This window comes from Ptiloglossa arizonensis, chromosome 2, assembly GCF_051014685.1.
Source record: "Ptiloglossa arizonensis isolate GNS036 chromosome 2, iyPtiAriz1_principal, whole genome shotgun sequence".
In the NCBI taxonomy this organism is placed as follows: Eukaryota; Metazoa; Arthropoda; class Insecta; order Hymenoptera; family Colletidae; genus Ptiloglossa; species Ptiloglossa arizonensis.
This window is the reverse complement of record NC_135049.1, coordinates 29,420,604-29,444,846: the sequence shown is the minus strand read 5'-3', so window position 1 is coordinate 29,444,846 and position 24,243 is coordinate 29,420,604. Positions and strand designations below refer to the sequence as shown.

The following is a 24,243-nucleotide window of genomic DNA, read 5'->3' as shown; positions in this document are numbered from 1 at the left end:
AATAAACGATCGTGTGCCAAACATTGTTGAAAACTAGAGTTCTTTGTCTGTAAGACTTATGGAGGACTATATGTAGGACTTATGTAGGAGTTCTTCGTCTCTAAGACTTATGTAAGACTATATGTAGGACTTATGTAGGAGTTCTTTGTCTCTAAGACTTACGTAGGACTATCAATGGTGACTACTGAAAATAAACGATAGTAGTGTGCTAAACATTGTTGAAAACTAGTGTTCTTTGTCTGTAAGACTTATGTAAGACTATGTGTAGGACTATCGATGTTCACGACTGAAATTAATCGGTAGACGTGTACCAAACATTGTTGAAAGCTAAAGTTCTTCGTCTCTAAGACTTATGTAAGACTACCAATGGTGACCATTGAAAAATAAACAATATTCGTGTACCAAACATTGTTGAAACTAGAGTTCTTCGTCTCTAAGACTTACGTATGACTATCAATGGTGACTACTGAAAGTAATCGATAGTCGTTTCAAAGAGACACAAAGAAAGATTCTCAACGTTATTATAAAGGAAACGTAACGTTTCGGAGTAAATGAATTCGACTCCTCTTACCGAATATTACATTCAACGCGAGACAAAGTTGCATCAACGACTTTCCTCCATCTCTCGCGTTGCAAAGCGTCGACGAAATGGACAACCGTTTCCATTTGCTACCAGTTAATACGTAACGTCGAGAAATGAATTTCCAACGTCGAAAGATATCGCGCGTCGTCGTGTTCACCTCGTGGGCGTACGATACCGAGAAACGTTCATTTGGATCGAGCTTCCAGAGACGGTTCCGTGCCTCTGACAAATTGGACACCCCCGATCGCCATCTCTAGGAAACCTCCACGAACAGAGGAGTCGATTTACGATCCATCCTGGGCGTTTGAAAATCTTCGATTCGCGTGGTTGTAACGTAATACACTCGCCGTGCGGAGAGATATCGAATTCGCGTACGCGAACAAATTTGCAGCAGAGGTCGGTAAACCTCGTGGCTTGGAAATCTTCCCGTCCGAAAGAAAGAAATTAGCGAGTAGCAACCGCTAATAAAGTGTTGAGCAACGTCTCTGTTTAATTGCCTCTAACGCGGCAGGTGCGAGCCAGGATTTTGTAACGATCATACACCGGGTAGAGACGAACTCCGAGATACCTCCACGGCTACGAATATTATGGCAGACGTACCGTTTTCACCGATACAACGTCTTTATCGACCCGTGCTGAGGGAAACGTCCAAGCAGAAATCGATTAATCACCGAATCGGGATGGTTCGATGATTCATCTGTTTTCTCATGTTCTATCGATGGTTCGATAGTACACTTATCTAGAAGTATCTAGTTTAACTATCTAGAATCTATGATTCGATAGTTCACCAATTTAAAATTCGATGGTTCGATAGTACACTTATCTAGAATCTATGGTTCGATAGTTCACCTATCTAGAATCTATGGTTCGATAGTTGACCAATCTAGAATCGATGGTTCGATAATTCACCAATCTAGATTCGATGGTTCGATAGTTTAACTATCTAGAATCTATGGTTCGATAGTTCACCAATCTAGATTCGATGGTTCGATAGTTCACCAATCTAGATTCGATGGTTCGATAGTTTACCAATCTAGAATCAATGGTTCGATAGTTCACCTATCTAGAATCTATGGTTTGATAGTTCACCAATCTAGAATTCAATGGTTGAATAATTCACCTACCTAGATTCGATGGTTCGACAGTTCACCACTCTAGATTCGATGGTTCGATAGTTCACCAATCTAGAATCGATGGTTCGATGGTTCACCTGTTCGTTGATCTTCTACCTCTCATCGAACTTAATCCATATCGAATGAATTCATAACTTAGATCGAGACACCAAGAACCAAGAACCAACTAGAAACCATCTGGAATCGTGATCCAGCTATTGGCTGATTTTCTATCAAAAATCGATGATTCATAGTCCATCTTTCCACCGAGTTTCCATCTTTCGTCTAACTTGGTCCACGTTGAACACATTCACTCCTTAGATCACCTTAGATCTCCTTACGTGACCATCCAACAACCAACTACGAACCGTGTAGAATCAATGGTTAATAATTCACACATCACCAATTCACTAACGCTCCACCCGAGCTGTATCTTCCCTCAAACCACGACACAAACAACTAAAAACCGTGTAGAATCAATCGTTTATAATTCACACGTTACCAATTCACTGACGCTCCACCCGAGCTGTATCTTTCGTCAAACAACGACACAAACAACTACGAACTGTGTAGAATCAATCGTTTATAATTCACTAACGCTCCACCCGAGCTGTATCTTCCCTCAAACCACGACACAAACGACCAAAAACCTTCGAGAATCGATAGTTTCAAATCCACCTAAACCCGTACATCCCCGACTAATGATCGTCGTTTATCGAACAGTAACGAACGTACAGAGGGGAAAAAAACCAATCGTCCTCCTCTCGGGCAGAACGTCTCTCGAGGAACACAGAAGAAAGGTATCGTTCGGAGGTGGACTCTGGCATCGTTAGGGGTAAACAACTCGTTGTTACGAGCGACGAGGATCACGGTGACGTAAGAATGCAAAGTTTATTGCACTCGGTGGAGGTTTCGCGGTGAACGTGGCGCGTAGCACGCGCGGCTTGGCCCGGGGAGGGTAGCGGGGACCGTTGCAATTTGGCGCGACCCAAATGACGAAACTAAGTATAAACGCAGGCGGCAAAGAAACGCCCACGTGCGGCCAGAAGGGAGCTTGACACGTTGGTTTTCCCCGATGAGCGCCACCGCTCCCCGTCGCTGACATATTCTTGGCCCCCGTAGAAAAAGAAATCGGTGCCAATTCTGCGAAAGCTCCGTGTGCCAGGGAACCGTACGGGGCTACAGGCCGATTAAAAAACACCAGCGCGGGGTAGGTTAGAGCGATTCGCAGTCGCATCGATCGGGACGAATATCGAGGAAAGGATCTTTCGGAACGCGGACACGTTTCGAATACGGTTGCTCTCGAGTTACGCGATATCCAACGATCGAGTTCCTCGTAACAGCGTGGGAGCGAGACTTACACTGCCGCGAACTACACGGAATCGTCCTGTACCTCGTCGACGACGCGTTCAACGGAGAGATCGAATAAAAGAAACGATCATTCGATTCCGTAAACATCGAACGTAACGCTCTTGCCTTTATTTTGCGCGAAAATTTCCCTGTGAAACGTACGCCAATCGATTAGACGTCGAAGGATCTTTAATCTAGCATTAGAATTTTCCATCGATGACGAATCGATGAATCTGAATTTATTTTTGTGTACACAAGTTAAACATCGAACGTAACGCTCTTTCCTTTATTTTGCGTGAAAATTTCCTTATGAAACGAACGACAATCGATTAGAAGCCAAAGAATCTTGGGTCTAATCTTTTCGATGGTAGGATATCTACCATTAGAATTTTCCATCGATGAGGAATCAGTGACATATAGGTTTTTCTGGATTTATTTTCGTGTAGACGAGTTAAACATCGACCGTATCACTCTTTCCTTCATTCCGTGTGAAAAATTTCCCTATGAAATGAACGCCAAAGAATTTTGGGTCTAATCTTTTGGATGGTAGAATATCTACCATCGGAATTTTCCATCGATGAGAAATCAGTGATGTATAGGTTTTTCTGGATTTATTTTCATGCACACGAGTTAAACATCGACCGTAACGCTCTTTCCTTCATTCCACGTGAAAAATTTCCCTATGAAACGAACGCTAATCGATTAGACGCCAAAGGATCTTTAATCTACCATTAGAATTTTCCATCGACGACGAATCAGCAACGTACAGGTTTTCCTACATTTATTTTCGTGTACACGAGTTACTTTGCATCTGGATTTCCAGATGAAGAAATTACACAAAAATAAAGAGGATCGTTTTCGAGCAAGGGAGTACAATTCGAAGCAGTAAGATCGGAAAGTTATCTGATATTTTCTCGTCGAAAGAATGTGGATGTACCGCGTCGTAGAGACCAAGATATGTTCGTTACGGTCGGTTCGTTTTAAAAACGAGCGGAAAAAATATCGAGGGGAATTGGATCCGCTCCAATTTGGTCCTCCGGGCCCGTTGCGAGGAGTGGCAACGTTCAGAAAACAACACGCGAGCGGAAATTTAATAACGTTGGACGGTCGACGGTATTAATTAGAGATTTGTCACGTTGTGGCAGCGTGGCTCGTGAGAAGATCGAACTGGTAGCGCGAACGAGCGAGCGAGCGAACGAGCGAGCGAGTGAACACCGGCCGTTAAAGAGGAACGCGTGAAATTGGAAACGGAAACGTTCGCGGCGAACGAGCACGCGAACTTGTCGTCGTTTTCTTCTGCGCTGATTCGTTTTTCTTGGCTCGGTACTCGTGGGTCACGGACGACCCGCAATAAAATTCCACCGACCGGGAACCACGTTCGAAAATAACGATAACGTCCCGATCCTAGAGATCGAAGCGATCGCAAAAACGTAAATTATTTTCACCGATATTTCCGCGAATGCTCTCGAGCGCGCGGAGAATATCGCCTTCTAATAGGATTACTCGTTAACGCGGATAATCACCGCGCGTTCCAGGAGCAGTATCTGTAAATTTGCAATCGATGTCAATAACGAAGAAGGCAATGATCATCGACTCGATCCCCTTGGAATCGAGTTTGCACGGGCCGTGTACGCGGATCGCTGTAAAATGGAAAACCGGGACCTCTTCGTAACGTCTTCGAGCCGAGTTCTAATCGTGAGTACGAAACGCTCGATTTTTCACTCGATGTGAATCGACGTGGTTCGTGCTCTTACGACCGACTCGTTTCGTTGTGGATGGGAATATCGTCTGTTCGATTATTCCGTAGTTCGAATTACTCTATAAAGTAGGTATTTTTCAAGCACGGTGTCGCGGAGAGTGAAGATTTCGATTAAAAAAAAAATGTGTAATTTGGTACTCGATGGATGAAAAATCGTCTCGCGAGCACCTGGGAAGGTATCGTCGAGCAATTTCTCTTTTTATAGAACACGAGGAAACTCGGTACACCTTCTCGGAAGCCTACGGCTACTTTTCGATACTCGATGGATCGAAAGGTATCGTCCCAATTCCACCGAGTGTATCGTCCAGTAATTTTACTCCTCGGGTCGAACACGAGACAACTGCGTACTTTCGTTCCCAGAAATACGCGCTACTATTCTCTACTCGACGCGTTAAAAAACATCGTCCAGACTCTCGCGAAAGTATCGACTATTTTTACCTCTCTTCCTCGAACGCGAAGAAACTCGACGGATCTTTTATTCCCAGAAGCTCGCGACACCGTTGTGTTCGGGACTCGATCGAAAAGTGTCTCCGATAATTTCGTCTCCTTTTCTCCGCGTAACTTTCCATTCTCGGAAGCCCACTCTCCGATACTTCATCCGTTCCGAAGTACCATGGACCTCCTTTCCTCGAACACGAGGAAACACGAATCTTCCTTCCACGAAGCCTTAGATATCGTCCCGAGATACTTTCCTCGCGGATGGGGGAATTCTGAGAGTTTCGAGGATCGTTTTGTGGACCGTGTTAGGTCAAAAAAGACCCACAATAGTACTCTGTGGTATTCCATCCCTTTTGTAATACCATGGGCCTGAATCTTCGTTCCACGAAGCCTTAGATATTTTCCTCGTGAATTTTGAGTATTTTGAGGATCGTTTGGTGGACCATGTGTGTCATAGATGACCCACAATAGTACTCTGTGGTACTCCATCTGTTTCAAAATACTATGGACCCGAATCTTCGTTCCACGAAACCTTAGATATTGTCCCAAGATACTTTCCTTGTGAATTAAGATTATTTCGAGGATCGTTTGGTGGACCATGTGTGTCACAGATGACCCACAATAGTACTCTGTGGTACTTCATCCGTTTCGAAATACCACGGACCTGAATTTTCGTTCCACGAAGCCTTAGATATTTTCCTCGTGAATTTTGAGTATTTTGAGGATCGTTTGGTAGACCATGTTAGGTCACAGATGACCCACAATAGTACTATGTGGTACTCCATCCCTTTCAAAATACCACGAACCTGAATCTTCGTTCCACGAAACCTTAGATATGGTCCCGAGATATTTTCCTCGTGAATTTTGAGTACTTCAGGCATCGTTTGGTGGACCATGTTACATCACAGCTGACCCACAATAGTACTTTGTGGTACTCCATCCATTTCGAAATACCAACGACTTGAATTCTCGTTCCACGAAACCTTAGATATTGTCCCGAGCTACTTTCCCCGTGAATTTTGATTATTTCGAGTATCGTATGGTGGCGGATGTCGGGTCACGTATGACCCACGAGGATCGTCCGCGCGTGGTCCGCGTTGTCCGGTTCGTTCGGGGATTGATTAAATTAGCGTCGGGCGTTGCACGCAAGAAGGCGGAGAGGCGCACCTGCAACGAGCGCGAAGAAGCCAGTCGGGCTAGGGACGAGTGTCATTGCCCTGTGCTACGCCGTCTAGTATAGAAGGTACAGGAATAGCAGGCTTGGCCATCGGCTTAGACGTTGCACCGCTTCGTCGTGCGCAGCGTCCGCGCGACACGCTCTCGCGGCCGCGAGTCGCCGCGCGCGATGTCGCGGTCGTATCGCGTGTCCCTGAGAGCCACTTCCACCCACCCCCCACCCCCCACCCACCCCCGGTCATCCCCTCGTTGACCGCGTACACGCCAAACTAACAAATCAACCGTGGCTTATCGCGACTTTATCCGCCTCTATACGGGATCCGTGGGAAAAAACGGCCCCGCCTGAGAAATTCTCTCCCCACGAGCTCGATCTCGTTCCACGATCTCCCCTATTTACGAGACGCCATCCCTCCCTCCCTGCAACGCTGGCGGGAGATCGAAGCCGGACGATAAACGTTTACGATCTATTAAATCGAGCCGATAAGACGACGAGTATCGAAATATACGCGACGAGGGGCAAGCAGATTCGAGAGGGGAGATTACTCGTTGTCTGGGTCGAGAGGTGGGGGAACTGCGTTCGGTGACGATACTCCGAACGGTTCGTCGAGTTCGCTCGACGATTCCACGGAGAGGGATTCCTTTGGGAGAATCCCGAGTCCGGAGAGTGCGCAAATTTGCGCACGCGCGTTCGCGACAGAGGTCTCTCGCGCGATTCTCATTCAACTCGGAGCTCCTCGGTCGCGCACGTATGCACGCAGCACCGTACGTTTCCATTTAATTCCCCGTACCGTCCCGTCCCGTCGCCGCGGCCGATTCCCCCACTCCGGGCACGCTGGAACCGAGAGCGAGCGAGTGGGGGGCTTCGTTAGCGTCGAGCGCGAAACGATTTGCCCGTGACGCCGTGGCGAACGGGACGTATGATCAAACGACACTTGACAGGGCCCGAAGGACAACCGCAAGTGTGCCGTCAGCCCGACACTCTCCGGTGTGCCGAGATTAGATATCGACGGTAACGATCAACGCGGCATGAAAATCGTCGTTTCGAGCGCCCCGGTGAGCCCGCGCATGCGCACCGGTACCGCGCACGCCAACGCGAACGAACGAACGTAGGAACGGACGGACGAACGTTTCTCTCTAACCGCCGCGCCTATCTTATCCGTCTCTAATACCGGTGTAAACGTCCCCGGCGTGCTAACGCGTCGGCGACGCGCACGCGCGAGAGTCTGCGCGCGACTCGTTCCGTGGTGCACCGTGGTGGGGGGCGAGTGGACCCGTCGGACGAACACGGAGACTCGCGGGTACCACGGAACTTTTGTTACCACGGGACTCCCCTTTCCTTGCGCACTATTAAAACTGTATCGCGGCCAGGCCGAATAACTGCATTCGCATCGTGCAACGACAATGTCGGGGTCACGCGGAGGGATCGAGGGGGCCTTTTATCGAGTGGACCGGCCGGCTCGCGATCCTCGTTCCCGCTTTTATCGCGCGTCTATCGGACCCGATACGCGATCAGGATCCAAACGGGAGAGGGAGGGCTCGCGATCGTTACGGGAGCAACACGTGCAACCGCACGGTGCTTAAGGGGCCCCGCTCGGTAAAACTCGATAGAATTGTTTTTCTTTCGACCGTTTTTGCGGACTCTTGGGAGAACGCGTAATGTGCATCTTTTTTTGTACCGTTCGAAAAACGACCCCGCATCCCCGATATGATTCGCCAACGGTGGGAATCGTCCGACGATCGAAATCAAAATCGATGCTCCTCGAGTGCATCGGTGCACCGCTGCACCGCTGCACCGTGGCAACGATATTCCGTAATTCGAGGAGAGGCGGTCCGTACGGGGATCTAGCGGAGTTCGATCGTTGAGAACAAAAGCCCGCCGGGAGAAAAATGGCGGGGACCGATCCGTGAAAGGGAATCCAGAGAAAGGGCTCGAATACTTTTGCTTTCGCCTCGTGGGCTCGACTGATTGCGATCGATGCCAAGATTAAAGCCACGTAGAACCCGCGACTCGACGCCGGAACACGATTGGAAATCCTCGCGAAACGTTTCTCGCGATGACTCGTGTTCCACGCTCGCGGACCGAGTCCCGCGCTTTTACCCGCGCTTGGAATTGTGCTCGTGATTCCCGTTTTACGAAACTCTTTCCACTCGAAAAGGGAATACCGGCCATTTCTTGACCATGGTTTACCCGATATCGCTCAACAAACGCTCGATGCGACGATCATCGTCAATCAAACGATCATGGAGGCTTCGACAGCTTCGAATTTCCTTTTCTCGCGTTCTTCTATGAAATTCTCTATACCTCGATTTTCCTAACAATTTAACTCTATTTGTTTACCGTACCACCGAGTCGATCGGCTCGATATCACTCATTATCACGATCCACTTGTATCTGTATCTTCAAAGAGAGCATTTTCGGTTTCGATGCACGTAGAAAAATGCATTGGGTTGTTCGGAAAGTAATTTCGTTTTCCAAAATGGAGAATACATAATTCAATATAATGTTTACGCACTGTAAAGAAATCTTGTTTCATTTCCACTAAAAAAAAAAAATGAAACGACTTTCCAAACAACCCTATATTTACTCTCGATATTATTCTCCCTGCAGAACGAAACGATAAAAATTAATCCCACGAGATAAACAGAAGTTTCTGTTACTGTCTCGCGTCGCTTCTAATGTCTCGAAATCGATCGAACGATCGGGTTTTCGAGACTTCCGGTCGAAAGCTTCGAGTCTCGTCCTCGCGAGGAATCCATGGCCCGATGCACGAGCGCGATAACGGTCCTCCGTCGGAGGAAGAAAAGAAAAAAAAAAAAAAAGAATCACTCTCGCGACGATGGCACCTTTCCAGAGGATCGCGGTAGAAACCGATAGTTTCCGAAGTCGTCCTTTGTTCCCCTCGGCTGGCTTTTAGCCACCGTTTATTGCCAATCGGGAGACGTAAAAACGTTTCGAGGGTACTCGCGCGAAAATGGCCGAGTGTAAACATCTCGAAGCGGAGCGTTTTATAGGTCAGGTATTAGCCACGCCGCTCGGGGAGCATCCTGGGTTATTTATACGATAATAGACTCGGGCTTTACGCTTTCTGTAAACAAGACTTCTTCGTGCACCGTCTCGACGAACCTCGAACGTACCCTGACCGAGGAACTCATCGTGAACCGTGTCGAGGGATGAGAAGAAATCGAAATTTTTCAAATATCCACCGTATAGGATGTACACGAATACTTGAGGTTCTCTATCAGGGAAGTTCGAAAGACCTAGGTTCGAAGTTTGAACCTTTTTGGTCCATCGACAACGTTTTTATTTTTCACACAACACGGAGACCCAGATGGAATCGTGGTAAACGCGACCCTCGTACGTTTCATAAGTATCTATTGGGTTGTTCGGAGTCATTTGGTTTTTTTTGGTGAAAATGAAACAGGATTTTTTTAGAGTCTATAAACATTTGATTAAATTATACATTCTCCATTTTGGAAAAGGAAATCACTTTCCGAGCAATCCAATAAATTAAATCTAGACGTCGCAAGGATCTTTCTTAGCATCTCTCGAAAGAATAAATGACACAGAGAATCAGAAGCCTAGTGTTTCATCAAGGTTGATTTATCAAACGTATACTGTGTTTTAAAAATCAATACCGACCCTCGAAAGTGTCGACCTTTCGATAAAAAATCTTTGCACATCGTTATCTGTTATCCACACCCAATGCCGAGAAACTAAAAAAAGAAGACATCGGGTTCAAATACTGTACAAAGTGTACAAAGATTTTGTGTTCAAACGTTCGATTATTGGGAAGCTTGTAAATTTTTTCAGACACGAGGATAATCCTCGATAGATAGAAAAAATCGAGTTCCATACTCCCAAAGGGCACCCATCTCCCTTTCTCCAGCATGACCAAAAGGGTACAAAGATTTTGTGTCCAAACATTCAAATATTGAGAAGCTTGTAAATTTGTTCAGACACACGACGATCGATAATCCTCGATAGACAGAAAACACAAGAAATCGAGTTGGATACACCCAAAGGGCATTCGTCTCCCTTTCTCCAGCAAGACCAGAAGTGTACAAATATTTTTATCCAAACATTCGAATATTGAGAAGCTTGTAAATTTTTTCAAATACACAACGATCGATAATCCTCGATAGACAGAAGACAGAAGAGATCGAGTTGGATACACCCAAAAGGCATCCGTCTCCCTTCCTCCAGCATGACCAGAAGTGTACAAATATTTTTATCCAAACCTTCGAATATTGAGGAGCTTGTAAATTTTTTCAGACACACGACGATCGATAATCCTCGATAGACAGAAGACAGAAGAGATCGAGTTGGATACACCCAAAGGGCATTCGTCTCCCTTTCTCCAGCATGATCAAAAGTGTACAAATATTTTTATCCAAACCTTCGAATATTGAGGAGCTTGTAAATTTTTTCAGACACACAACGATCGATAATCCTCGATAGACAGAAGACAGAAGAGATCGAGTTGGATACACCCAAAAGGCATCCGTCTCCCTTCCTCCGATATGCCCGTGTCCCTTTAGGCGCGCGAACACGGAGGCAAGGGTCGATATTACAGTGATCCGCGCTACCGAGGGAAAGCAGGGGGATCTATCGATCGTCGCGATCTACGGTCCAGAGCCGGGGTAGCTGGTGGCTGTGCTGCCGATCCACGGATCGGGATTCCGCGGATCCGCGACCAGCAAAACGAACAGGATATCCGACGATGGGATAACCATAGGCCTTGGCAGCTGCGAACAGCCGAGTGACATGCTTCTCCGTCGAGTTTCAGATTGCATGCCGCCATAGTGGCCGGTAGATTATAATCAAGCGACCCGGACCGAGATCCGAGCCGATCCGCCGTTGGATGGAAAGATGGGATTCCGCCTGCCAGAACTGTAGTTAGGGGCTACCATGACGGAATCGCGAGCGTTAATAGTGGAAAGAAAAGATGAGAAAGAAGCGCAGCTACCCACTTATAGGCGGTTGATAGATTCTTTCTTCCGTGAAGCGCAAACGCCGGCAAACTATATCGATCCGAGAGGATAACGATAATCGTACAAACGGTGCTTCCACGATTCGTGGAAAACTCTTTCAAAGAATGCAAGTAGAATCCTCGCTCGTTTATCCGGTACCGAACGATCGTTGACGAACATCGATCGTCGAGACGTTTGTAATTAAGCTCGGATCTAATTGCTCTCGTAAATGACGAACGAAATTTTATTCGTCGGGAATGATACACTCTGGAAGAACTATAAGTTAAAAGTGTCCTCGAGAACTTACGCGAAGAAAGTTTGCTGCACAAAATATCAAACGCTTTGAAGATTCTCCAAAATCGATCCCTGAAAAGATACTTATTGGTTACCGTAGCAAAGCTAAAAGTGTCCTCAAAAAACTTACACGAAGAAAGTTTCGCGTACCAAAGATCAAACACCATAGATTCTCCAAAATCAATCTCTGAAAGTAAATTTCAATTCGTCCATTGGTCACCGAAAAAATTGAATCGGTAAATTCGTGGACCATTCTATACGCATTCGTTGAATTCCTCCTAGCTGGAGATCGAACGTTACAGGAGATCGACTCGCGCTCACGGGGTCGATTATCGACAAATCGGCGCGTTCGCTGGCTACCGTTTACCCAGAAAACGTCGAGAGGAGTCTTTAACGGTGTCGGCAATTAACGGGTAACTGTGCACGACATCGCGGTCGCCTTTTTTCCCTAATTGCTCGCAACGATATCGCGCGGATAACCGGCGCGTATCAGAGTCGGAAACACCTAACGAGGAAGCGGAATGGGGTGACGCGTTTCCGTGTTTCGAACGCGGCGCACCCAGCGCGCGATCCGCTCGCTCGCTCGCTCTGGCTCCGGTTACGTTGCTGTAACGGGCTCGTGATTCGCGAAAGGAAGAAAGAAAGAGAAAAGAAAGGAAAATAACTACAAAACGAGACAACGAGTGGAAATTGAAAATCGTTGGTAAATCGTTTCCACGCGAAACACGCGACGATCGATTATCGCGTCGCTTCGGTACCGGTCGCGATCGATTCTCGAAGATTAACGCGAGGCCAAGTTTCCTGGCACGCTTTCCGTATCGAAACATTTGGAAACTCCATCGACCACAATGTACCGTTTCGCGACACCGTTTCGAAGCCACCGGTCGTTAGAACGATTTATAAACATCGCACGATAAAGAGAGGAGGTGGAGGAGGTGGTTACTCGCTGGTTGAACGCGCGGAGGTGAATTTTTCCACGCTCGGTGACAAACGTAAACAACGAATACGCCTCTTCTTCCTCCGTGGTACCGGAATCGAAAGATCGATCGGCGATCGTGGGCGTGGCTGATAAAACTTCATTATTCCGCGATACGAAGTCGAAAGCAGGTTTCGCCCGAGTGGAATTTCTCGTAACGCGACCCGTCAATAACATTAATAACGGTAACAACATCGTAACCGATTCCTGTTTCCCCCGCAAAAAACAGGCTGCCCCGGCTGCACGGCTGAAAGAGAGGGAGAAGCGGATACAGAACGGGCAGGGCATACCGCGCCGCAATTACGAACAAATTGTAAACTTTTCCCGGCTGCGAATTCGAAGGAAAGTGTTGCCGATGTTAGTTACGTTTCCTGTTTTAGCCACGCTTGCGCGGATACCGTCTCTCCGTGCCGTTGGTACGTCGTCTTTACGAGCGTACGGGAGAGACACGGGAGAGACCGGGGAGAGACCGGGGAGAGACCGGGGAGAGACCGGGGAGAGCCATCGGGACGTTTCCTCGTTCGGAGACCTTTCGCGACCAGTTCCCGTGTCTCTTATTAATATTTTCAACCGGTGTCCCGCAAACGTTGCCGCCAAATTCCACCTCGCGTCGAATAAAATAGCCATTTATTCGTCGCGGTAAATGTCAGAGATTGTATCGGGTACGCTCGTACTTTCTCGGTATGCCCGAAAACGTGTCGCGGAATACATTAGAATAGTTAATTCGCGCGAGAGTTTGGACCAGTCGGCTTGAATTCGTAAATCGAAACGTCTATCTCCGATGTAGCGATAAACTCGCCGAATGTTTCGCGCTTCGATCGAAACATCTATCATCGCGGTAGATCGCGTTATCCGTGACGCGACGTTGTCCGTAGAAGCGTTCTCGGAATGGGTGAGTTTTCGACCGCAAGTTTGGACAAGTCGACGAGACGCCATTTTCCAAACGAGCAACGATAAATTCTTTCGACGTTTCGTAAGCTACCAGGGTTGATCGTTCGAGTAACAGTCGGTTGAGAAGAGTCTCGGGCAGCGCAGAGTCGGTCGGTGATCCGGGCAGTTGCAGTTGGGTCCCTGTGACAACACGAGAGGCAACACCGTGACCCGCGAATCGGCTCGGAGTCGGTTGCACGACGCTCGAGTAACACGCCACCGCTGCCCCCGACTCGGCACGGGTGCAAATCGTTCCCCGACACCCCGTGCGAGGGGCCGAATGAGATGAGAGAGAAGATTATACGGTACGAAAGGCAACAGGCAGGGGCATCCTGTCTATCAAGGACGCCTTCTATCTCACTGGCTCCTCCTCACCCTCCCGTGATCCACCTTCTTCGCTCGCTCCTTCGTCTCCTCTCGTCTCGACCCCCCGGCCCCTTCCGACCCCCTTCGTCATCCTCCCTGCGGACCGCGCAGACACGTCGCAGCAGCCTACTACCTCGTGTTGCTCAAAGGTTGTTTCTCCCAACACGCTGTGCCCCTCTTCCTTCATTTCCCATCGATTCAACCGGGAGCAAGGAACTTGGACGCGAAGAATGTCCCGAGACCGCGAACCACCTGACGATGCCCTCACCGAGGGATCAATATTATTGTCGGAGGAAACCTTCCCTGGCATCGCCGGAAACTCAACCTAGCGCTCTCCCGGCCGAGTCGCTCCTATCCTGGAACTCCTTCGCCGTACCAGCTTTAACCCTTTGCGCTCCAAGCTTTTCCGTTACCAGAAACCAGCACCTCGACGATATCCTTCGAATCGTGTACTCAATTTCAAACGCAACATTCTCGTTTCAACGTTCAGTTGAACGAGATTACAAGGAGTAATCGAATTTTAATTTCGATTCCAAACCGCTTTTAAATCGAAGAAATCGGACAAGTACAAATTCTTTCCCGAATTGGAGAAAGTACACCGAATCGAGTGGCGATCGAGGATCGTTTCTCGAGTGGAAAGGATCAGAAGACGATTCCACGATCGCAACGTTTGCGTACGAGTAAATCGAACCGGAAGATCGTCGGTCCTTGACTCGACTGTCGTCGAACGGATCGAGCTAATGTTTGCGAACGTGTACTCTCGAAACGGTGTTCCTACGTTTCGAGGGTGTCGAGCTGATGACTTCTTAGGAGAAATTTTCGAAAATTGAGTCTACAAGCGACGAGAAGTTCTTTGGAAACACGAACCACTCGACGATACGGCACTTCGATAAGCACTTCGGTCTGATGATTCAATGTCCTCGATGGACTACCGTGTAATTTTATAGTGGTTGTGCCTTTTGATGGTGTTACGAGTGGTTAGAGTCTTCTTCGAGGAAATTGTAGAAAATTGAGTCTACAAGCGACGAGAAGTTCTTTGGAGACACGAAGCACTCGACGATACTTCGGTCCGAAGATTCAATGTCCTCGATAGACTATCGTGTAATTTCATAGTGGTTGTGCCTTTCGAGGATGTTACGAGTGCTTAGAATTCTTCTTAGAGGAAATTTTAGATCAAGTTCAAGGACGACGAAAAGTTCTTCGAAAATACAAAGATTTTCTTCCTACTTTTAGAGGTACGTTACAGGTAACAAAAGTTTCCAGACCGCGAACACTTACTCCTCTGTGTAGACGTAGAACACCGTGATCCTCGAACGCAAAGATTCAACGTTCACGATCGATGTAGAAAGTTCTCCGTTCAATGCGAATTCGATTCCCTCTTCCGGTTAACGACTACCGAACGAGCTCGCGATCCGGTGTAAAATCCCAGGTCCTCGAACCCAACGTTGAAATATATCCGCCACCGGTCGGGATTAAAAACGAGATACCGTTGTTCCTGAAATGATGTCGACGGAAGTGCGAAACGCGTATGTACGCTTTAAAGAGCTGAGAAACGCAGCCGTGTTCGACTAAAATGCAGTCACCGGTAAACGCAGACTCGGGGCCAGACCTATCGATTACCGATCGGATCCCGTATCTATGGCAATATTGTATTACCAGGTGGGGGGATACACAGCATCGCACGGGGATTAACTCGTAAAGAACAGGCTGCGCGCGAGTCACCGGCGCGATACGCAAATATGTCGCTGGGATTCGTTCGCGTTGTTAATCTATTCGGGCGTTGTCGCGATCATCGAACGATCGATGACACTTACGGTCGAATTCGAGGAAAACCGTGGCGATCGTGACTCTGTTTCAACGACACCCTCCCGATGGGAACGTGTTCAACGAAGAAGCGGGGTGGGGACGATCGATCACGGATCGAGCGTATTCTCCCGAGAGAATCCGATTTCGACGAAGGGAGCACCCTCGATCGGTATTTCTCCACCTCGGGGAGCGGTTCTTCGCGAGCGTTCCGGTCACGAATGGTCCAGTCAACGGAGTTTTCTTCGTTAGGGTCTTTTTTTACCAGAGTTTTCTTCGACAGAGTCTTCGTTAATAGAATTTTATTCTATAGAATTTTCTTTACCTGAGTTTTCTTCGCTAGAGTCTTCTCGGCTAGAGTTTTCTTCGCTAGAGTTTGCTTTGCTAGAGTCTTCTTTACTAGAGTCTTCTCAGTTAGAGTTTTCATCGCTAGAGTTTTCTTCGGCAGAGTTTTCTTTGCTAGAGTTTTCTTTACTAGAGTCTTTCCTACAGTTTTTTTCGCTAGAGTCTTCTCGGTTAGAATTTTCTTTACTAGAGTTTTCTTCGCTAGAGTCTTCTTTGCTAGAGTCTTCTCGGTTAGAATTTTCTTTACTAGAGTTTTCTTCGCTAGAGTCTTCTCGGTTAGAGTTTTCTTTGCTAGAGTCTTCTTTACCAGAGTCTTTCCTACAGTTTCTTTCGCTAGAGTCTTCTCGGTTAGAGTTTTCTTTCCTAAAGTTTTCTTCGCCAGAGTTGTCTTCGGTAGTGTCTTCGCGAAAGTTTCTTTCGCTGATGTCTTCGCTAGAACTTTCTTCGTTAGAGTCTTCACCGCTAGAATCTTTGCTACAGTCTTCTTTACCAGTGTCTTCGCCAGAGCTTTCTTCGGTAGTGTCTTCGCGAAAGTTTCTTTCGCTAGTTTTTTCTCTAGAACTTTCTTCATTAGAGTCTTTGTCGCCAGAATCTTTGCTAGAATCTTCTTCACTAGTGTCTTCGTCAGAGCTTTCTTCGCTAGTGTCTTCGCTAGAACTTTCTTCATTAGAGTCTTCTACGCTAGAGTCTTTACCCAAATAATCTCGATTAGTCTTCTCCGCTAAAGTCATCGACGCCATAGTTCTCTTCGCAACCCTTAAATTCCATTCAAGACCCCGCTCGCGAGTTCAGCCCTCCGAGAAATTCGTACCTCTCCGAAATCATCGTCCCTGGATCGGCATTCGTGTTGACCCGATTCCTCTCGAATGGTATCGTCGCTGTAGTTCCGAGCTTCGTTTTAAAACCTCGGTGGTACGTACCCTCCGTGAAAATCGTTGTTCGACGAATCTCGCGTCCCCAGATCGGCATTCACGGGTCACGAGGAGAGGGAATCCTTTGGTCGGTAGCGGTCTCGCCGGTACGGTTCCAAGGTTCGTTTTAAGGCCTTGCGCGGCGTGGCTGCTCTTGCTAGTGGAAAACGTATTTATAGAACGCGAGGATTCTGTATTCCGTCGACGGCGATTGTCGACGATACGCTCTCAAGTCACGACTCGAAAATTTCTACACCGAACATTCCGATCTCCCGACGTCCAGCTCTGAATCATCCGACAAAATACTCTCCGCTCGTGCGAGAGAGAGAGAGAGAGAGAAAGAGAGATATAAACACACACAGCGTCCACGTCGCGGCATTAATGACCGGTGACTGATTCGTTCTTCTAAAAACGCGTCGCGAACGACCGATTGGACAACGTTCTTGCGGGTTTGGCTGGTCGTCGGTGCGTCTCACAGAATGTGGACCGGTCGAGCCAGATAGGTGTCGCACCGCGACAAAATTACGCTTTCACCGACATATGCTGTTTTACCTATCGCGTGTCCACGGTTATCGCGCCTTTTTCAATCTCGTTCGACTTTACGATTTCCCGTTAAACTCAATTACTCGACGTAAACCCGTCGTACTCCGTTAGACGAACGTTAGACGACGCCATCTCCAACGAACCTCGATGGAAACGAATATTCTCGCTCGACCGAGGTTAATTCAATTTCCTCCAACCCGGAAAACCCGATCCGGGAACCTTCCGTGAGAAAATTACGCTTTCTCCGATATCGGTCCTTGTCCATCCGATACAGAGAGCTACGCCTTTTCCAATCCCGAGCCGACTCGATTTCTTCGTAAAGACTTTTCAAACCCGATCATCGCTCGATGGACCGTAAACTTGGCAAACTCCGTTACAACGAGCGTCCGTGCAACCTGTAACTCGTTTTCTGGGTTTTCGATGATCCGCGTGTACTCGAAAATGTACACGGAGAGAGAGAGGATCGGGGTGAACGCGCCTCAATCTCGAGGGATTAAATATTTTTTCCCAGCGGGGACTCCGGTCGCGGGTAGAGCGCCGGTGTACGCTAATTAAATTTTTCCATCGCGGAAAAACCGTTCCAGGAGCCCGCGCATCGGCCATTTCCACTTCTTTCGTAATCCCCGCGGTGGAGCAACGCACCGAAACGTAAATAAACCTTACCGGCCGTTTCACATTCGACGCGCGGCTCGTTTCACCCGCGGTGAGGAAAAAACCGCGTGTACGGAACTCGCTTAAGCGCTATTACTATTCCGACTGTCCTGTCCGTAAAACCGGCGCGCCTGGTATATCCGAGCATCGTCGATACGCGCGGGAAAGTAGGAGCGAAAACTTCCCCGGCGATGGAACGAGAAAAAAAGAAAAAGGAAGGAAGGAAGGAAGAAAGAAACGAACGAAAAAGGAAAAAAATGAAAAGAAAGGGGAAAAAAAGAAAAGATTCCAAAGGCGAGCTTAGCCAATGGATATCGACCGAACGCCTGCCTTTAACCGGCGATATTGACGATACCATTAGCGAACGTCGTATCGTCGACTCGGCCTCGATTCGCGGACGTCGCTTTTGTACATTATTATCTCGTTTGCATAACCGCGGAATAATCTAACCCCCGGCGCAACGACGCTACGAGCGGGCGTAAATAACGTTTCGCACGACGCGTATTAACGATAAGCGAATACCGACCTCGTCGATGGTACCTAGCGCGATCGCCTCTGCAAAAATAAAGCGTAAACGAACCACTGCGTTTCATCGAGCGGGGCTATGTTTTGTTTTTTTTTTTTTCTTTTTTTTTCGAGAAAATCGAAAACGATCATTCTCGAGGCCCGCGTTCGTTTACAGGCTCCGGGTGTTATTTATTGTTTCTAATTCGGGGATGGAAGTATCGGGTTGCTCGGAAAGTCATTTTGATTTCTTCTTTCTTTTTTTTTTTGGTGAAAATGAAACACCATTCTTTTAGAGTGTGGAATGGTTTGTTAAATTATATATTCTCCGTTTTGGAAAATTGAATCGCTTTAAGAACAATTCCATACATTTTTCTACGCCCTTCACCGACTTCCAACCTACTACGATCGAAACAAAATATTGTGCTTTGTTCGAAGATACGGATATAAGTGGAAGTGGTTGGTAATGGACGGACACTCTCCTCGAGAATTTTTAATTTTAATTTCCGTGGAAACTGAAACTCGTACCAAGAAAGTTTATTACACGTTTTGTACTCGTTTCCTCTCGAGGAATCACCTGGCTATCGGGTGTTTCTAAATATCTCACTTTCGAGAGGATTTTTGATATTTATGTACAATAGGTTGCTCGATAAGTTTCGACGTTCGATAAGAAATGGATTCGGTTCGTCGTTTTATTTTTCCAATGAATTGGATCGAGACATTGGACGGTACGATCGAGACTAGTTTGCACCAAACTCCGGAATTGTGACTTCGTTCGAATCTAAGTATTATATTAAAAATATTAAAAATAAAGGAGACCCAATTGCAAAGTACTGTCGTTTTATTTTTCCAAAGATAGTACCACTGTACGACGAACACGTGTGAAGTTTCGTGCAGATCCCTCGATTCGTTCGTATATTTACAATTGTTCAATATTGAAGTGTCGTAGTATTTTTTTACAATGGAAAAAACGACAAGATTACATTCTAGTGTGAGATAAATATCGATACGATCGAGTGTAAATGAAAAGTGTTTGGAACATAGAGAACAGCATCCAGTGAATGTTTATGTTCTACGGTACGATATCGATTTTGAGAATTTGCATCACTGGAAACGGGTCTGGAATTTTAGACTGGAGAAGACGAACGAGGCAGTCGAAGAAAGAACTTTGTCATCGTGTTGAAAATCGAGACACGTGGATCGTAGAGCGAGAGATTCGTGCATAAATATATTTCACATTATTGTAAGAGGTTGTACAATAAGTTTTATCGTTCGATAAAGAGTTCGAGATCGTTCGATAAAACTTATCGAGCAACCTGGTACTATACTATTCAACTTGTCGAGCAACCTGGTACTATTAGGTTGTACGGAAAGTGATTTCGTTTTTTTCGATGAAAGTGAAACACGATTTTCTTAGAGCGTGTAAACATTTTATTAAACTATACACTCTCCATTTTGGAAAACGAAATGACCTTCCAAACAACCCGATACACTATCCAATAAATTTTATCGAACGACAAAACTTATTCAACGTCTTAGTAGCATCGTAATTTTAGCTTAGCGTAGATTTAGGAAAACGTGGCTTCAAGACAGCACTCGACGAGCAAAGAGCGAGGGTAATAAAAGAGAAAGTAGAGATCGGAGCAGAGCCAACGAAAAAACGAGTAAGGGCTTTTCCTTTTTCGGAAGGAAAGGAAGTGTTTAACCGAGAAGCTCGAAGTGGAGAAACGTCGAGCGAAAAAGTGTCGAGCTGAGTCCACTGATGAGTTTTTTTTCCCTTTCCTTCCTCCTACCTTAATTACCAAAAATAAGTACCACCAGAGTTGCACAGAATTATATCACAGTCACGTTATTTACCTTCATCCATTTATCGTTATACCATGAAATATTTTTAGCACAATAAATTACACGACAATAAATCAACCTTCCTCCTACCTTAATTAGCAAAAATAAGTACCATCAGAGTTGCAAAGAATTATATCACAGTCACGTTGTTTACCTTGATCCAGCTATCGTCAAACCATGAAATCTTTTTAACGCGATAAATTACACGAAATTATTACTACCATTCCTCGTACCTTAATTACCAAAAATTAGTACCGCTGGAGTTGCAAAGAATTGTCACAGTCACGTTATTTACCTTGATCCAGGTATCGTCAAACCATGAAATCTTTTTAACACGATAAATTACACGAAATTATTACTACCATTCCTCCTACCTTAATTACCAAAAATTAGTACCGCTGGAGTTGCAAAGAATTGTCACAGTCACGTTATTTACCTTGATCCAGCTATCGTCAAACCATGAAATCTTTTTAACACGATAAATTACACAAGGTTATTACTATCATCGACCTTCCTCTACCTTAATTACCAAAAATTAGTATCACCAACGTTACAAAAAATTATACCACCGTCATGTTATTTACCTTGATCCAGCTATCGTCAAACTATGAAATATTTTTAACACGATAAATTACACGACAATAAATCAACCTTCCTCCTACTTTAATTACCAAAAATTAGTACCACCAGCGTTACAAAAAATTATACCACCGTCACGTTATTTACCTTGATCCAGCTATCGTCAAACCATGAAATCTTTTTAACACGATAAATAACACGAAGTTATTACAACCATCGACCTTCCTCTACCTTAATTACCAAAAATTAGTACCACCAGCGTTACAAAAAATTATATCACCGTCACGTTATTTACCTTGAGATCCAGCTATCGTCGAACCATGAAATATTCGCGACACGATAAATAACACTAGGTTATTACTACCATCGAAGCGTAGAGTCGTTAACCCGACCTTACGCCTAATATTTCTCCACGGATGGTTACGATCGAGTTCCTAGACGCGATTATTATTCGGCGAGTGCTCGGTATACGAGTCCAGGGTGGAAAACCGTGTCGCGCTCCTGGATATCCATAAACGGTGCAGTCACCGCGTGAAAATGTCCGATCAGCGGGCGCGGAACGCGTTTACGCCCGGGGACGCGTTACGGTACGGTCGGTCGTGCGGGCTCGCGTTTGCGATTCGTCCCGAAGGACCGCGACGGAAAAGCACGGAGGACAAGGTGAATTTATCGAGGCCTCCGCGTCACGGTACGGCTGAACGATCGTTTCCTGTCATCGCGAGCGAACGTGCGAGCGAACGTGCATACGTGCGAGCAAGCGAGCGAGACTCACGGAGAAAATATTACTCCGGGCGTAGAGAAGGAAGGCGCGATACGGTGGACGACGGGATCAAACGCGCGCCGATCGCGAACCAACGCCAGAAAATGATCATTAATTTTCACCAACGGCGACACACGATCGAGTGTGTGCCGGTGATAATAATGGTAGCTCTTGATGATAGCGGCCGGCAAACATAATGGCTACGATAAAAACGACGGCAATCTCGCGCGCCGGGACGCAAAATCTCGGCGAGAGTCTCCGCGCCCCGACGCGAGACGCGTGACGCGGAGTGGAGGAGTGGAGAGGAGTGGAGGGGAGAAGGAGCGGTCGCTTGTAAAACGGCGCCCGATTTCGTGATTGGTTCTGGCTGAATTATCGCGTTCATTGGAACGGTTGCAGGAAGTAGCGACGTAGCCGACCACCACCACCGCCGCCGCTTCTCGCCGCAATTTACGGTAAACTACAATTAGGCTACTGTCCAAACAGGGACACCGCTGTCGCGGTACATAAATCCCCGCGAGAGAAACCGAACGACGTGGAACACGCGTAATAGCCGTGATTTCGTTCCCACCGGTAATCTCGACGGATTGTTCACGGCCGAGACTCGCGTTATTATTGTTTAACGCGGCGAGCGCGCGACGTGGGTCCCGACGGACTTACCGTGGACTTTTCGTTTGGGCGGTGTTACTATCTGGGGACTGAAAGTGGACTTTTATTTGAACGACATTGGTACGTGAAATAGGGATTGTTGAAGATTAGAAAATTGTGCTTACAATTTTAACGGAGTTTGTCAAAACGTTTGAAATAAAGCTATGGTTGGGATTACACGTATTATTGTAGTACCGCACCGGTAATCTCGACGAATTGTTTACGGCGAAGAGTCGCGTTATTATTGTTTAACATGTCGAGCGCGTGGCGTAGGTCCCGAGGGACCGTGGACTTTTCGTTCGGGCGGTGTTACTATCTGGGGACTGAAAATGGACTTTTCGTTAGGACGACATTGCTACGTGAAATAGGGATTGTTGAAGATTAGAAAATTGTGGTTGCAATTTTAACCGAGTTTGTCACAACGTTTGAAATAAACCTGTGGTTGAGATTACACATTATTGTTCGATAAGTTTGGTCGTTTTTTGTATTGTAAAAAAATACTACAACACTTCAACATCGAGCAATTGTAAATATACGAACGAGTCGACGAATCTACACGAAACTTCACACGTGTTCGTCAAACAGTGGTACTGTATATAACGTCAAGGATTAGAAAATTGTGGTTACAATTTTAACGGAGTTTGTCAAAACGTTTGAAATAAACCTGTGGCTGAGATTACACGTATCATTGTTCGATAAGTAGACACAATTACAAAGTACTATATTAGGTGTAATGTGCACCACACTCGGGGTACTCTACTCGAAATTCTTCGTGCCAAAATCGAGACTAGTTTGCACCAAACTCCGGAATTGTGACTTCGTTCGAATCTAAGTATTGTATTAAAAATATTAAAAATAAAGGAGACCCAATTGCAAACTACTGTCGTTTTATTTTTCCAAAGATGGTACCACTGTTTGACGAACACGTGTGAAGTTTCGTGTAGATCCGTCGACTCGTTCGTATATTTACAATTGTTCAGTATTGAAGTGTTATAGTATTCTTTTACGATGGAAAAAACGACAAAACTTATCGAGCAACCTATTGTACATAAATATCAAAAATTCTCTCGAAAGTGAGATATTTAGAAACACCGAATAGCCAGGTGATTCCTTGAGAGAAAACGAGTACAAAACGTGGAATAAACTTTGGAATAAATTGTGGAATAAATTGAAATTAAAAATTCTCGAGGAGAGTGTCCGTCCATTACCGCCCACTTCCACTTATATCCGTATCTTCGAAGAGAGCACAATAATTTCATTTTTTTTCGTGAAAATGAAATACAATTTTTTTTAAATGTGTAAACATTTTACTAAATTATATATTCTCCAATTTGGAAAACGAAACGACTTCCCGAAGAACCGAATACAAGGGCAGTATTCAAAGAAATATCGAATACTAATTTTTCTTCATTGTTCTCCGCAATGGACCACTGTACGCACTCGTTTGGTCAAAGAGATCGATCGTTGTTCTGTTATCGTAGTCCATAACAATTTTCGGTTTCCAACAAACTTGTAACAAACTTGTAACAAACTTGTAACAAACTTGTAACAGACTTGTAACAAACTTGTAACAAACTTGTAACAAACTTGTAACAAACTTGTAACAAACTTGTAACAAACTTGTAACAAACTTGTAACAAACTTGTAACAGACTTGTAACAAACTTGTAACAAACTTGTAACAAACTTGTAACAAACTT

At 46.0% G+C, this 24,243-nt stretch overlaps 1 protein-coding gene across 3 annotated transcripts in view; it reads right to left on the bottom strand.

The window, feature by feature from the left end:
* Osp (myosin phosphatase Rho interacting protein outspread) overlaps window positions 1-24,243 on the bottom strand; it is a 323,581-nt gene that overhangs the window by 261,258 nt on the left and 38,080 nt on the right. The window lies entirely within an intron of this gene.